At 36.6% G+C, this 13,934-nt stretch overlaps 2 pseudogenes; both read left to right on the forward strand.

Annotated features, from left to right (window-relative positions):
* LOC103735745 overlaps window positions 1-1,299 on the forward strand; it is a 17,411-nt pseudogene extending 16,112 nt beyond the window's left edge.
* Window positions 1,300-4,554: 3,255 nt separating this feature from the next.
* LOC115066745 lies at window positions 4,555-10,075 on the forward strand (annotated as a pseudogene).
* Window positions 10,076-13,934: the final 3,859 nt, after the last annotated feature.

Raw genomic sequence — 13,934 nt, forward strand, 5'->3', positions numbered from 1 at the left:
GGCCTGAGGATAGTCCAAATACATTATTTTTATGAATAAAAATTTCATATTTTAATCTGCTACACAACAAATTACAAAGGCAGGAAAAGTTGTAATTTATCCATATATTCCTTAGTTTTATAATATGGTTCTATCTCTTTTTCTATATGAACATCAAATTTGTTTTACCCCTTCTATTGAAGGTGTTTGTGTGTGTTTGTGTGTGTGTGTGTGTGTGTGTGTGTGTGTGTTTTAAGTCAAGGAAATATTCTTTCTAAAGTAAGAATTACAGGGGCTGGAAGGATAGCTCAGTGGTTAAGAACGCTGTTTGTTCTTGCAGACGACCTGGGTTCGAATCCCAGCACCAAAATGGCAGCCAACAACTGTCCATAATTCCAGTTTCAGGGGATCCGACAGCCTCTTCTGTCCTCCACGGCCATTGCACGACACGAGTGCTCTTACGTACATGTAGGCAATTCACTCATACACATATAATAAAAATAATAAATAAAATAAAATAAAACTACAATATGAGTAATAAATACATGTAATATTCAAATATTTTAGAGATAATATAGATGTTATGGAGATTTTTATCTTTAATATTCTACTACACTTAGAGTGTGTTTCTTCTGAGTTTTATTCACTGTGTAAGTAACGTGTTCCACAAAGAGGAGAAAGGATAATGAATCTAGTGCTTATCATCCATTACCTCGCTCTTGGTGCACAGTGTTTAGAGGGACCAAGAGGCTGTATTTTATGTTCCCATCATTGCTCACCACAGAGGGCTTTTGCTGGCCATAATAGCTTATGACCATTATGTGGCCATTGTAAATCCTTTACTGTACACTGCAGCTATGAAAAAAAGTAGTTCCTGTTGTACTGGTGTTTGGTTCATTCCTAGGAGGCATGATCACTTAATTTACACATACATTTGGCTTACTGAAGCTGCCCTTCTGTAGGTCAAATGTCATCAATCACTTCTTCTTTGATCCCCTACCCACCCCCCACTCTTGAAACTGTCCTGCTCTGACACATCCATAAATGAGCTGTTGCTTTTGGTCTTCTCCGGAGTCGTCGCTGACCACATTCTTGGCTGTGATGGTCTCTAGCCTTCTGTACCTGTGCCTCACAACTGACAGCTGTGACCATCTGCTTCAGTTACATCTGGCCAAGTTCCCATCCTCCACAGAGCAAGAGAAGGTGATGTCTGTATTTTAAACCCTGGTGAGTCCTATGTTAAGCCCACTCCTTTACAGTTTAAGGAGCACAGGAGTTAGGGATGCTGTAAAAAGGGCCATGGAGATGCAGCATTGTTGAATTAAGACTCTATGTAAGTGAAAAGGAGACAGAAATCACTGATTTGTGTAATAACATTTATAAACCCCAATATTATCCAAAGATCTACTGGCAGCTGATTAATGCTGGATGAGGAAGAACTGATCATTTCTTAAAAGGAGGGACTCTAGATAGGTAGACTAGACCTCAGTGGATGAACTTGCACTGAGGAAGGTCTGGGACACTAACCTGACTGGATAGGCCTTAACACTAAAGGCAGAGTAAAATCCAGTGTGTATAGGGGTAATGGGAGGGTGCCAATGTGGAAGGGGGTATAATGATGACTAAGGTGCTCTTTATGAAAGACACAAAAATTCAATAAAACATTTACAAAAGATAAAATAGAAAACAGAAACATATCTGTCTCCATATTTTTAACAGGTATATAATAGTTCACAGAATATATGTGTCACAACTGAGTTAATTTCTTGCTTAGTATTTAGCTTCCTCCCAAGTTTACTTGGTTTTATGAATAATGATACATTAATAGAACATGCCTTATGTACAAGAGGTTTAATTTCTTTTTCTTTTTTGTCTTTTTGAAACAGGATCTCCCTGTAGCCCTAGCTGACCTGGAACCATTATGTAGACCAGGCTGGCCTTGAACACACCGAGATCTGCCTGCTTCTGTCTCCTGAGTGCTGGATTAAAGGCTTGTGCCACCACTCTTGGATTAGAGGTTTTATTTTTACTAGATCCTCTGAGGTATTACTTATGTTCATTACCTTCTCAAAAGGCAAGGTCTGGGGCTACAGATATGACTCAGAGATCAAGAGCACTGGCTACTCTTGCAGAGAACCCTGGCACCAAACAACTGTCTGTAACTCCAGTTACAGGGAATCCAGAGATCTAGTCTGACCTCCATGAACATTGCAAGACATAGGAGTACTCACATATATGCAGGCAGTGTACATAAAATAATAACAAATTATTTTTAAAAGAAAAAAATAAAGTTTTAGTTCTTTGGAACAGAAGCTTTTTTTTCAGTTTGAGGCCTGTGTTTTACAGTAATTAAAAGGAATATAATAACCACATGTAATTAATACACACACTGTACTGTGTTCGTTAACCTAACATATTAAATAAGGCATAGGGGTAGTTATATGAGACAACTTTCAACATTTTCATTCCCTTACCTGAGTTTAAATTTATGTAACTAGTGGATTTTTATATTTCTATATAACTATGTGATAAATATGTAGAAATAAAGACATTCAAACACAACCATAAACACAGCATATAAGAACATACAGAAAGACAAAATATATAAAATTAAGATATCAGTTTTTCCTTCTGTTCAGCAATGCATGTAAATCATATATTCTCCAAAACAAAAATATATTTACTTGTCTTACCTGGAAAATGGATACATTTGTTTTTCCTCTCTTTCCTGGAGGGAAGCCTCCAGAAAGAACATATTTATTGAAGTTCTGTTTTCAGAAATTTCTACATTTAATCATAAAAGAAAAATACTGAAAAAAGTAGTGCTTTCTCATTCTCAGATGTACTTTTTTAAAACCTTGACATACATAATTTTTATTATTTCAATAGTCAAATGATGACTCACTAATCTAATGAGTATCTAGTAAGTATATGAATGTGTATTGGTTCACATGCAGCTGTGTATGTGTGACAGCCAGAGAAGGAGCCTGGATAGCCCAGGGCCAGAGGTACTAGCACTTGGGTTCTGAACCCCAGGCCTCATTATTGCAATGCCAGCACTCTGAACCCCTGATCCAGTTCTCTAGCCTTAACAAACTGTTTTGATTGAGGATTTGGCAAGGTGGTGATAAAAAGAAAGGAACAAAATATGACTTCAAGTTATTTTCAATAAAGTAGCAAAACCATGTTGTTAACAGCAGCTACAACTTAAATGACACAAAATCCTTTCATGTGTATGTTCAGTATTTGCTACTTGGGCCTAGAATAGGACCAAGAAAAACAAAAGTTAATCTAAATAGAAAGTGTGTGTTACACTTTGTTTAACTGTAGGCATGAAACCACATCTCTAACACTGTGTGCATTAAACTTCATGTAACGATAAAGGAACTTTTCATTTTCACTTCAGGTATAGTGACAGGATAAGGGGAGAAAGGGTAAGGGCAGGCTTAGATAAGACTAAGGATTTGTGAAGACGTCTGTGAAGTCCCGGTAGCTTGTAAGCTCACTAAACGCATTAGGTACAACAAGGCTGAACAGAAGTATCCACACAGATAAGAGTGCTGCTCCCAGAATGCATGAGTTATTAAATAAAAACCCCATACCAGGCTTTGGTTACCTTCCTGTTAATTATTGTTTAGAAGGTTTCAGAGACACCTGAAACAACACAGGCTATTGCCATCATCCTTGATCATTCACTGTAACTACAGTGGTGGCAGGAAAAAGAGAAATATTTTTTTATTTGACCAGGAAACGCTCATTTCTGGCTAGCTTTTGTAGTCTATGCAGTCTGGAGGAGGAGAAAAGACACCAATGGTCTTATCCAGCACTGGGTCCTGCATGCTGTAATATTGACCTGACAAGTAAGATGTGCTCACTGGTTCAGTGGTGTCAAGAATATTTACAGGGGTAACCAATTACTTTTTGACTGGTGTTGAGGCCAGCTCCACAGGAGGGAATTCATATCTGATACTATAAACATACTTTAGGGAGACCATAATCTTTTGGGGGAACCTACTCTTTTGAACTAAAAGGTCAAACTGCCTTCTATATATTTGTGTTTATATACATAGATTTATGCTGCTCTCAACTTGGATCAGCGTGGTAAAAGTGCTGAGAATAAGCAATTGTGATTGTTCAGCCATAGATGGGATGTATATATCAACTTGCTTCCACACGAAAAAAATGTAATAGGTAGAGGATTGGAAGGAAGACTGGAATGTGATATCTTCTGGACATGCCATGGTTATGAAACACATAAATTCACAAAAGCTGTGCTTACCTTCAGGAGTCCTGTATATAACCAAGCCAGGTAAAATCCCAGGTGGGGTCTGAGCGATGACTGAGCAGTTAAGAACACTTGCTGCTCTTGTACAGGACCATAGTTCAGTTCCAAGCATCCATGAGGCACCTAACAGCCATCCTGAACTCTGGTTCCTGAGGATCCATTGCCCCCTTCTGGCCTCTATGAATATTTCCTACATGGGTGGACTTACATACATGCAGACAAAACATACATATCGGTAAAAAAAAAAAAAAAAAAAAAAAAAAAAAAAAATAAAAAAAAAAAGTCTAAACATGAGTAAGGAAGGGGGTCCTGAAGCTTCACTACTAGCTGAGTTGAGTAGTCATTGGCAGTCACTTTTTCGTTGGGGATGTGGCCACTTGTAGGTTGCCCATGCCCAGTAGATTTCCCCACACCCAGCTACATATAAGAAGCACTGACTGCACTCAGTGCGTTAAAAATAATCACAAAATAAATACTTTTTAAAGAGGATATGACAGGGAGACTTGGAGGGATTCTAGGGGGAGCTGAATGAGAGCAGAAGGGGGTGCATATAATCATTTGAAAAGAAGCGATTTCACAGATAAAGTGAACTAGTTCAGTGTTATTTTAGTATCAGTTAAGTGATGAAAATTCACAGGGTAAGAAAACATACATACAAATAATGCATAATTACATCAAATTTAATAAACTCTATATTTAAAAGACAAGAACTAACAATGGTAGAATATGAAAAAAATTATAGTGCACTGTGATGGCTGATTTTGATTGCCAAAATATTAGATTAAGCAATGCTGATGACATCTTCAGTGAGGCACACATCTGGGTGGATCTGTGAGGATATTTTCAGAGATTAACCAAGGGGATGAGACTTGCCCCGGATTTCTGTGGCTTCACCCCATGGTGTCGAAGTCAGAATGAAGAGTAAAGGTGGCCTGATGAGGTGGCTCACGCCTTTAATCCCAGCACTCAGGAGGGAGAGGCAGGCAGATCTTTGTGAGTTCAAGACCAGCCTGGTCTACATAGTAAGTTCCAGGAAAAAAGGCTACAGGGAGACCCTGTCTCAAAAAGATGAGAGAGAGAGAGAGAGAGAGAGAGAGAGAGAGAGAGAGAGAGAGAGAGAGAGAGAGAGAGGAATAGGTGGAAACGGAGCTGCCAGCATTTATCTTTCACTGTATCCTGGTCCACTGTCAAGAAAAAAACCTCATGATCCTGTCACTGCAGCTTCTGGCTATATGCTGAGGCACTCTAGGCAGCTGGATATACTTTTACCCCACAAATCAGCAAGCCAAAATAAACCTGTTTTCCCTGAAGTTGCTTCTTTTAGGTATTTGGTCACAGAAATGGAAAGAGTAATTAATAGGTTTAGTAAAGATAGCCTCCAACCAATTTGAAGCAATCAAACTAATACTTATTAATTCAAGTTTTGAGAAAGTCTACTTATGTAGTAATACCAGAAAATGATGTTTTATTTTCATTATATTCAAAAATACGCATAATATCTTTTTGTGTAAGTACATTAAGAAATATATTGAAAGATTGTTGTGAGAAGCAAAGGCTCTCATTTCTGGAGACTCAGAATAATAAATAAGAAAGAGTTTATTTTACAACTTTTCACAGTTGACATCAACTTAGAAGGGTTAGCACAAGAACTAAGTTCAGAGAACCATCTTTATAACCCTGAATACATTGTCCTTTGTCCCTTTCTTAATACCTGAATAATCAGGGCATATAATTTTGCATGCCATTTATGTCTTATCTTTTTTTCACATTAAAATCCATGTGTGGGTACATTTCTATATTTTATATCTTTCCACCCCCTCTTCTGTAATGATCCCTTAGCCATGGGGGGTGTGGTTGAGTATATGTCTATGCGATCTCTTCCCTCTACTTTGGCTACTTGTTGCTTTCTGAGTGCATCACACTCTGTTGCATGTGGAAGCTTTTTTTGGTGGGAGTGGAGAGGTGTATTAGCATTCTCTCTATCCCTTGTTTTGCTATGTCCCGTGAACCTTAGGTATGAAGGTCTCACCAAGGTGTGTCACTTAGGGTTGGACATCTCTCAGACATAAATTCTCTGTATGACCAGTTGTGGGACTCTGTAATAGTCTCCATCCATTGTAAAAAGAAACTTCTTTGATGAGTTGTGAATGGTGTACATATCTGCAAATATAAGGATCGCTATTAGCATACAGTAATAAATTACATTTGTCAGGACCGAGGAGCTGCCTCAGCAGTTAGGAGCACTGGCTGCTCTTGCACAGAACCTAGGTTTGGTTCCCAGTACCCACATGGTGACATGGTGATTAAGAATCATTTGTAACTTCAGTTCCAGGGGATTTGACATCCTGTTCTGATCTCTATGGGCATTGCACCACGTGGGTGCACTTACATACATGCAAGCAATACACACATACACATAAAATTTAAAAAAATAAATTTTTGAAAAAAAATTGTAATGCAACACTCCTGGGGAAATTCCCTCATTAGACAATTTAAGTTGAAGCTAAGAGCCACAAAATTGTGTATTTGGAGATGCATGTTAGATGAGGGAAAACATTCAAGCAAGTGAAGTGGGGCTGTGATTTCTTTTTGATGTCTTTTTTGTCATTCAATAGAATCAACAAGTTGGAATGAGTATTCTCTGTTATTAATAACATAGAGACCACTACTTTGTTTGTATTTATTTATTTATTTACTTATTTATTTATTATTTTTTTTGAGACAGGGTCTCCCTGTAGCTCCGCCTGCCTCTGCCTCCCAAGTGCTGGAATTAAGTAGGCGTGCACCACCATGCCCACCTTGTATTTATTTTTAAACTTTGACCCAAGGAATGTGTTCTTAAACACATGATAAAATACAGTAGGGATTGATTTCTAGCCTTTCTTTTCAGTATTTTTTCAGAAATCATATATTTTCATTCACTGTACTTTCTCCACATTGTCTTCTATTCATTATAATATTCAAGAAATTCAATGCCTCAAGGGAGCCATTAAGTTCTTGAAAGTCTCTTAATTTCCTGGATAAACAGAAAGGAACTTTTATTATTGTGTGTATTATAAATGTCTGATCCTTTGAATCAGAAGTTAACTCCAGGGAGTATATTCCCTTTTGAAACAAGGTAAATATATAAGTGAATGTTTTGCCTGAATGTGGCTTCTAACATGATTTTAAGTATCTCATTTGTATTTTCATACTAGGATTATTTACCTTTGATTCTCCTATATGTGAGAATAATTTTGAATTTCAACCCTGCTGCCTGTTACTACTGTCATTTACCGAATTTGTACATAATTTTAAAAGTAAGATTTTTAGTGGTTTTTTTTTGAGAAAATTACAGAGAAATAAACCAAGAAATAGATGGTCACAGAGTGTCTAAATGGGTTAAAATATTGGCTATTTTTCTTTCATAGAAAAGCCAAATTCACTTATCTTGATCTTTTATATATATATCCTGCAATTGAGTCTCTTTTTTAATGATTAAGAAATGTGTTTCAATCTAATAGAGTTGTCAAATTACAGAGGGAAAGCAAGTTGCAATTTACCCTTCTACTCCCACACTTTATAATACAGTTCTCTCTTTTCCAAGTGAACATTACAACTTCTACTAAATCTAAATCATAAATACCTATAACTGTCTTTCAAATATCACTATAGATAATATGGAAGTAATATAGTTATCATCTTTTTATTGTTTTAGTACCCTTACAAGGTTGACCTTTTTCTGAGGTTTATGAACACTATAAGTAACACACTCCAACAACAAATGGATAATGAAATGATCCATTACACATCATTCATTACACTTTAGTGATGATGTTACAAGTTAACTAGTATTTAGAATTTATTTTTTTGAAAAGTCTTTGCCTACTTTAAACATTGCGTTGCTTCATGGAAGCAAAGACAGTTCACCAGGAATGGTGTGTATGCCCTAAATATTTGCATTATTTTAATGGTTTATTTTGCTTCTAAAAACAGAAATTGTTGGAAATTGGATCCCTGAGCCTCAGAGAATAATTTGCATTGAATTCTAAAATCAGCTATGAGTGGCTTTTCACAATGTATCATACAACAGATTAAAGAATCTTTTAACACTATATCTAGGGTGTGAAAATCTCAAATTATACAAGGATGATTTCAGAGCTGTTGAATGCTTTTTGCCATACTTGAAAAAAGAAACAAACACACACAGGTGGCTTGGGGTAGAAGACTTGTCTATCATGCATGATGGCCAATGTTGAATATCCGACCCCCCATACACAATTGGAGTAGAAGCTAATTTTGACCATATAAATGGGATATGGCTAAAAATATAATATTACATATGTGTGTGCTTGCATGCATTCATATGTGCTTATGTGTGTGTGCTGTTTATTAAACTCAGGGTCTAGGGAAAGCTGAACACATATTCTACCACTGTTATATATTCCCATTAACTAATTTTATTTTGTTGAGGGGACACATTAGCTACTATTATTTTTGAACAAAATATATAAACAAGAGACTAAGTACAGACATAGATTCAATGTCCAGCATCAGTTTTCCTGATTTTATAAATTGGGTTTTACCTGCATTTTCAAGGAAAGTCGGTTTAGCTTTCTGTATGCCTTAATGTTTGCATATTGCATGCGTCTTTTAGATAAGAATAAAAAAATAAAATTATTTTTCTAATAGTGGAACATTTAATAGAAAAGCAAACATGTTTCAAGAAATTATTGTCTTTTTTATGTTTCTATGTTCATTAGCAGGACAATGGAAAGGGAAAATTCATTGATACAAATAACAATCTAGATTGAGATTCTGAAGACATTGATAATTCACTATGACTGCCAATTTAACAATATCTCCTATTATTAATAGGCACCAAGAAGCACAATTACCTGGCTAATGTCAATTTTACATTTATCACTGAGTTTATCCTTTGGGGACCGACAGATCGAGCTGAACTGAAGGTGTTTCTCTGCATACTGTTCCTGATGATCTACGCCATTTCCTTGGTCAGGAATCTGGGAATGCTCTTTCTAATCCAAATAACTCCCAAACTCCAAATGCCTATGTATCATTTCCTTAGCTGTCTATCATTTGTAGATGCATGGTATTCATGAGTATTTGCACCCAAAATGTTGCTGAATTTCTTTGTCGAACATGAGACAATCTCATTCTCTGCATGCATCGAGCAGTATTTTTTTATTGTATCACTGCTCACCACAGGGGGCTTTTTGTTGGCTGCAGTGGCTTATTACTCTTATGTAGCCATTGTAAACCCATTACTTTACACAGTGGCTATGACCAAAGCGGTTTGTGTTGGACTGGTGCTTGGTTCATGTGTAGGAGGTATAGTCAATTCATTGACACACAAAATTGGCTTAATGAAGCTGTCCTTCTGTGGGCCAAATGTTACCAGTCACTTCTGCAACTTTCCCCCCTCTTGAAGCTGTCCTGTTCTGATACATCCATGAATGAGCTGTTGCTTTTGGTCATCTCTGGAGTCATTGCTATGACCACACTCCTGCTGTGATGGTCTCCTATGTCTTCATTGTTGCTGCAATCCTGAGGTTCCACTCAGCAGCTGGCAGACAGAAAACCTTCTCCACCTGTACCTCACATCTGACAGCTGTGACATTGTTCTATAGCTCCATCAGCTTCAGTTACATCCAACCCAGTTCTCAATACTCCTCAGAACAAGAGAAGGTGGTGTCTGTGTTTTATACCTTCCTGATTCCTATGTTAAACCCATTGATTTACAGCTTAAGGAACAAAGAGGTGAAGGATGCTGTGAAAAGGGCTGTGGATACGAAACATTTCCCATGGTGAGTTAAGACTGCATGTTAGTGAGAAGAAGATAGAAATCAGATTTGTGCAATCACATTTGTAAAGATTGAATAAAGTTTCAGTCAACTGAAACTCTAAAGTTTATTCAGTTTGAGTTGTGTGTTTTTCATTGATTAAAATGCATACAATAATCATGTTATGTTACTCTCTAACCTAAATGCTAGAATAAGACTTTGGGTAATTTTCACTTATATGAGTTAAAAATTATGTGTGTGTGTGCGTGTGTGTGTGTGTGTGTGTGTTGCTACATATACAGAAATATAAGCATTTGAGCACACCAACAAAACAGCATAAGATAAAGCATAAAAGATAAAATTCATAAAGTTAAAATTCATCTTAGCTTGTTCCCTACTGTAAAATATTTGTACTTGTCCAGAAAGTGGACAGATGTGTTTCAAATTTTTTCCTAGGTTATTTTTAGTCTTATTCTTCACAGTGAATGTGCATCATAAAATTAGTTTTAAAAAATAACCTGATGTAGATATTCTTTCCATTCACAAAGGTGAGTCAGAGAAGGTTCTCCATCCTTGGTTCTGGTTAACCACACATGGAGTCCAATACAAAGAATAGCCCAGTGTTGGCTCCTCCAAAGTGAGGCACTAGGGAAGCACTCTCAAAATTGTACTTCATATTTAGAAGAGAAGACTCCGTGACCATTAGAGAGTCATTGTTGGGAGCTTGGGAGCCTGAGGCTCAGCATGCTGGTAGACTGAGTCTCAGCCACCTCTCAAAACTGCTGACAGACCTAAGCTGGCAACTTTCCATTCTGCCCACAGCCTTGGCCCAAAACCTTGGCAAAGAGCCGGGGCCAAATAGTCTTGGCCCACGGCCTTGTTCTCTTTTCCAGCATACAGCCCTGTTCTTCTGTAATCAGTAGATTCCTCCCTTAAAGAGTGTCAGAGCCCTTGTGTTCTGACTGATGTAATTATTTGCAGTCTTTGCTCCTTTGTTCTCATTCTCTGTAAAAACTCATAAAAACTCATGTTTGTGCTTTAACAAATGAGACTTGATCAGAATCCTGTCTTGTCTCCATTTCTCTTGCCCCTTGCCTCATCTACATCCCCACTCCCCAATCCAGGTACTTTGTGGCAGTTTCCATGGGTCGGAATCCAGTCACATTGCGGGGTGGCCTCCCGCAAGTCATCAATAATCATATCTGTTCCTCCTTTCAAAGAATGCTCCTGCATCCTTTTTTGACATTAAAGTAAAAAATTTTATAAAAGATGTTGTAGCTATGGGAATCTTGCCATGTATACTCTAGAGGGGAGAAACTGAATATAAATACTCTTCTCAATAATCCAATAATACACATGTCTACTATCATAAATTTATGATTTACAGAAATCTCTCAAGAAATTGCTATAAAATTAATTTTCAGAATGAAATAATTACCCCAACATGTAGCATTTGAGTAATATTTCAAAAATTTTCAAGACCTGTAAATATATTATTTGAATGTAGGTCTCAAATATTTACAGTTATTAGCATTTTTACATGAGGCATTAATTTATATGTATTAATATGAAAATTTGAAGTTTTGAATTTAAAATAAAATAATGGCATAAAGGACAATTTTATGTAGTCACAATTGGTAGAAAGCATTTGACAAATTATTCAGGCGTTATCATTAAAAAAGCAGACAAATATTGAAATTATGAATTATTTTACAAGATATAGTCTATGAAAGAAAATGTTGAAATTCCATGGCAGGGATAAAAACAGTTCCTTAATTCTGACATGTAAAAGGAGGCAGCATTTCATATGAAAAAAAGATTATTTTATATCTACCACTAATCTTCAAATCATGCTAAAAATGTTATAATTCTGTGTTACAAACTAACAGTGTTTTCACACAAGTGCTTACACACACACACATACATACACACATACACATACACAATACTATTTAAGAGAGTTCATTAAATTGTGTTGGGGGAGTGAGTGGGAAAGTGGGGAGAGGGGAACAGTTATAAATGTTTTTGATCTATATTGTATGAAAATTTCAAAAATTCTGTTAAAAATGCAAAAGAAAATTTTATTCTACAATGTGAATGCAAATTAGGGAGGCTGACAACAGAACTCTATAATGTAAATGGAAAATAACTAAGATATTACTATTTTATATAAATTTAGATCATTACGTAGCATTGTATATGGAGCATTACATTTATATGTAATGGCATTAGTATGCAATGGCATCCTACAGTTTTGTTATAGTATGGCATTATGCTGGAAGTAAATGAAACAGTTAAATATACTTCAAATGTCATGTATGGTTCCTGTGATTCAGTAAACGAAGACTCGGTGCCATCAACTGACATGGAAATTATCAGTATCTATTCTGAAAGTGTGATCTTGTATCCCCAATCCCACTTAAATTCTACAACTGGATTCCTGCTGAAAATCAGCCTCCAGAGGTTAGGACTTAGCAGATGATTATCTCAAGGTACTCTCCTTTTGGCCCTCAGAATGTGTCTCTCAAATATTTGTCAACTTTTTATTCCATGTATGTAGCTTTTGAGTTTGTGCTTTGGAGATTGGTCTAATAACTCCATAGGAAAATGAGCCCGGTCATACATAAAGAACCAGGAAGCACTGCAATGAATTCACAGGCATCATGTCTGGAGTTTATTTTGTAGCTCATAGTCGTTACCTTGACACCAATTATGAAAGCAATTCTCATTGGTCCTTGGTTAAACATGGCTTATATGCAAATTTCAACTCCCAAACACATGAACATCGCAATCATATAATCATCTCATCCAAACTCTACTATAATAGGGAAAACTGTATAAAAACATTCTGTCTCATAACTGAGGGTCTTAGCTGAGTTGATGGGCAAAGTCCAACATTCAGTCTGCAGCACTGCATAAAACAAGTGTAATAGGACATACCTGGAATTCCAGCACTCCTGAGAATTTTAAGTTAAAGTAATACTCAGTTATACAGTGAACTCCTGTTCAGCCTAGATACATGAGAGCCTGTTCCACACAAAAAAAATTAAAAAGTGTTCCACTTAAATTAAGCAATGATACCTTTCAAATTTGAGAACATAATTCTCACTTTAGAACTTACATACAATTTTTTTTAATTAGAAGAAGCATTTCATTACAACAGTATTAACCTATTCAATAACATTTTTCTGAGCTAGGGTACATCTTTTTCAAAATTGGCTGTACATTTTTAGGTTTACAGATGAATTATTATGCTTATACAATCTTTTACTCATTATAAACTCTATAAGACATAAAATTAAATGACGTTTTAACATTTAAAAAAAGATCTCCACTTCTTTGTTAAAATACACAGTTTCATACAGAAAAATTCATTTCAAGGCAATTGACATTGAGACGTTTTCACATGCATTTCTAATCTCTATATATATGACGATTACTGGTCACAGTCGCTTACTTTCTGAGTTCCTTGGCATCTGAGTACGAATATAAAATCGTCAGATAGACAGCCTTTCTCTCAGACTAGAGCCTCCATACTCTGCCATCCCTGCCACTGTCCACTGTGCTGTCATCAGCCCCATCTATTCCCCCCATCTGCCCTTCTGGAAAATCTAGTCAACCAGAGGTCCCTGTTCCAGGAGGATCAGCTGTTCCTCATCTACGGCAATCCATTGTCAGTATTCCTTTGGACAGAATTGGGGTCTGCTATTCATTTTTCCAGTAGTATGTTCGGTTACTATCTGGAAGAGCCATTATCCATCCTGGCCAACAACTCGACTGAAGGTATCGCCTGTCTGGCTTTGCTGTTTGTCAAGTAACTTTTAGCTATATATATGTATGCTCTTATGAAATTATATTGGCCCCTTTAATCTTTGGTTGTACTTCCC

This window comes from Nannospalax galili, unplaced genomic scaffold (assembly GCF_000622305.1).
Source record: "Nannospalax galili isolate Female #2095 unplaced genomic scaffold, S.galili_v1.0 scaffold1417, whole genome shotgun sequence".
NCBI classification, from domain to species: domain Eukaryota; kingdom Metazoa; phylum Chordata; class Mammalia; order Rodentia; family Spalacidae; genus Nannospalax; species Nannospalax galili.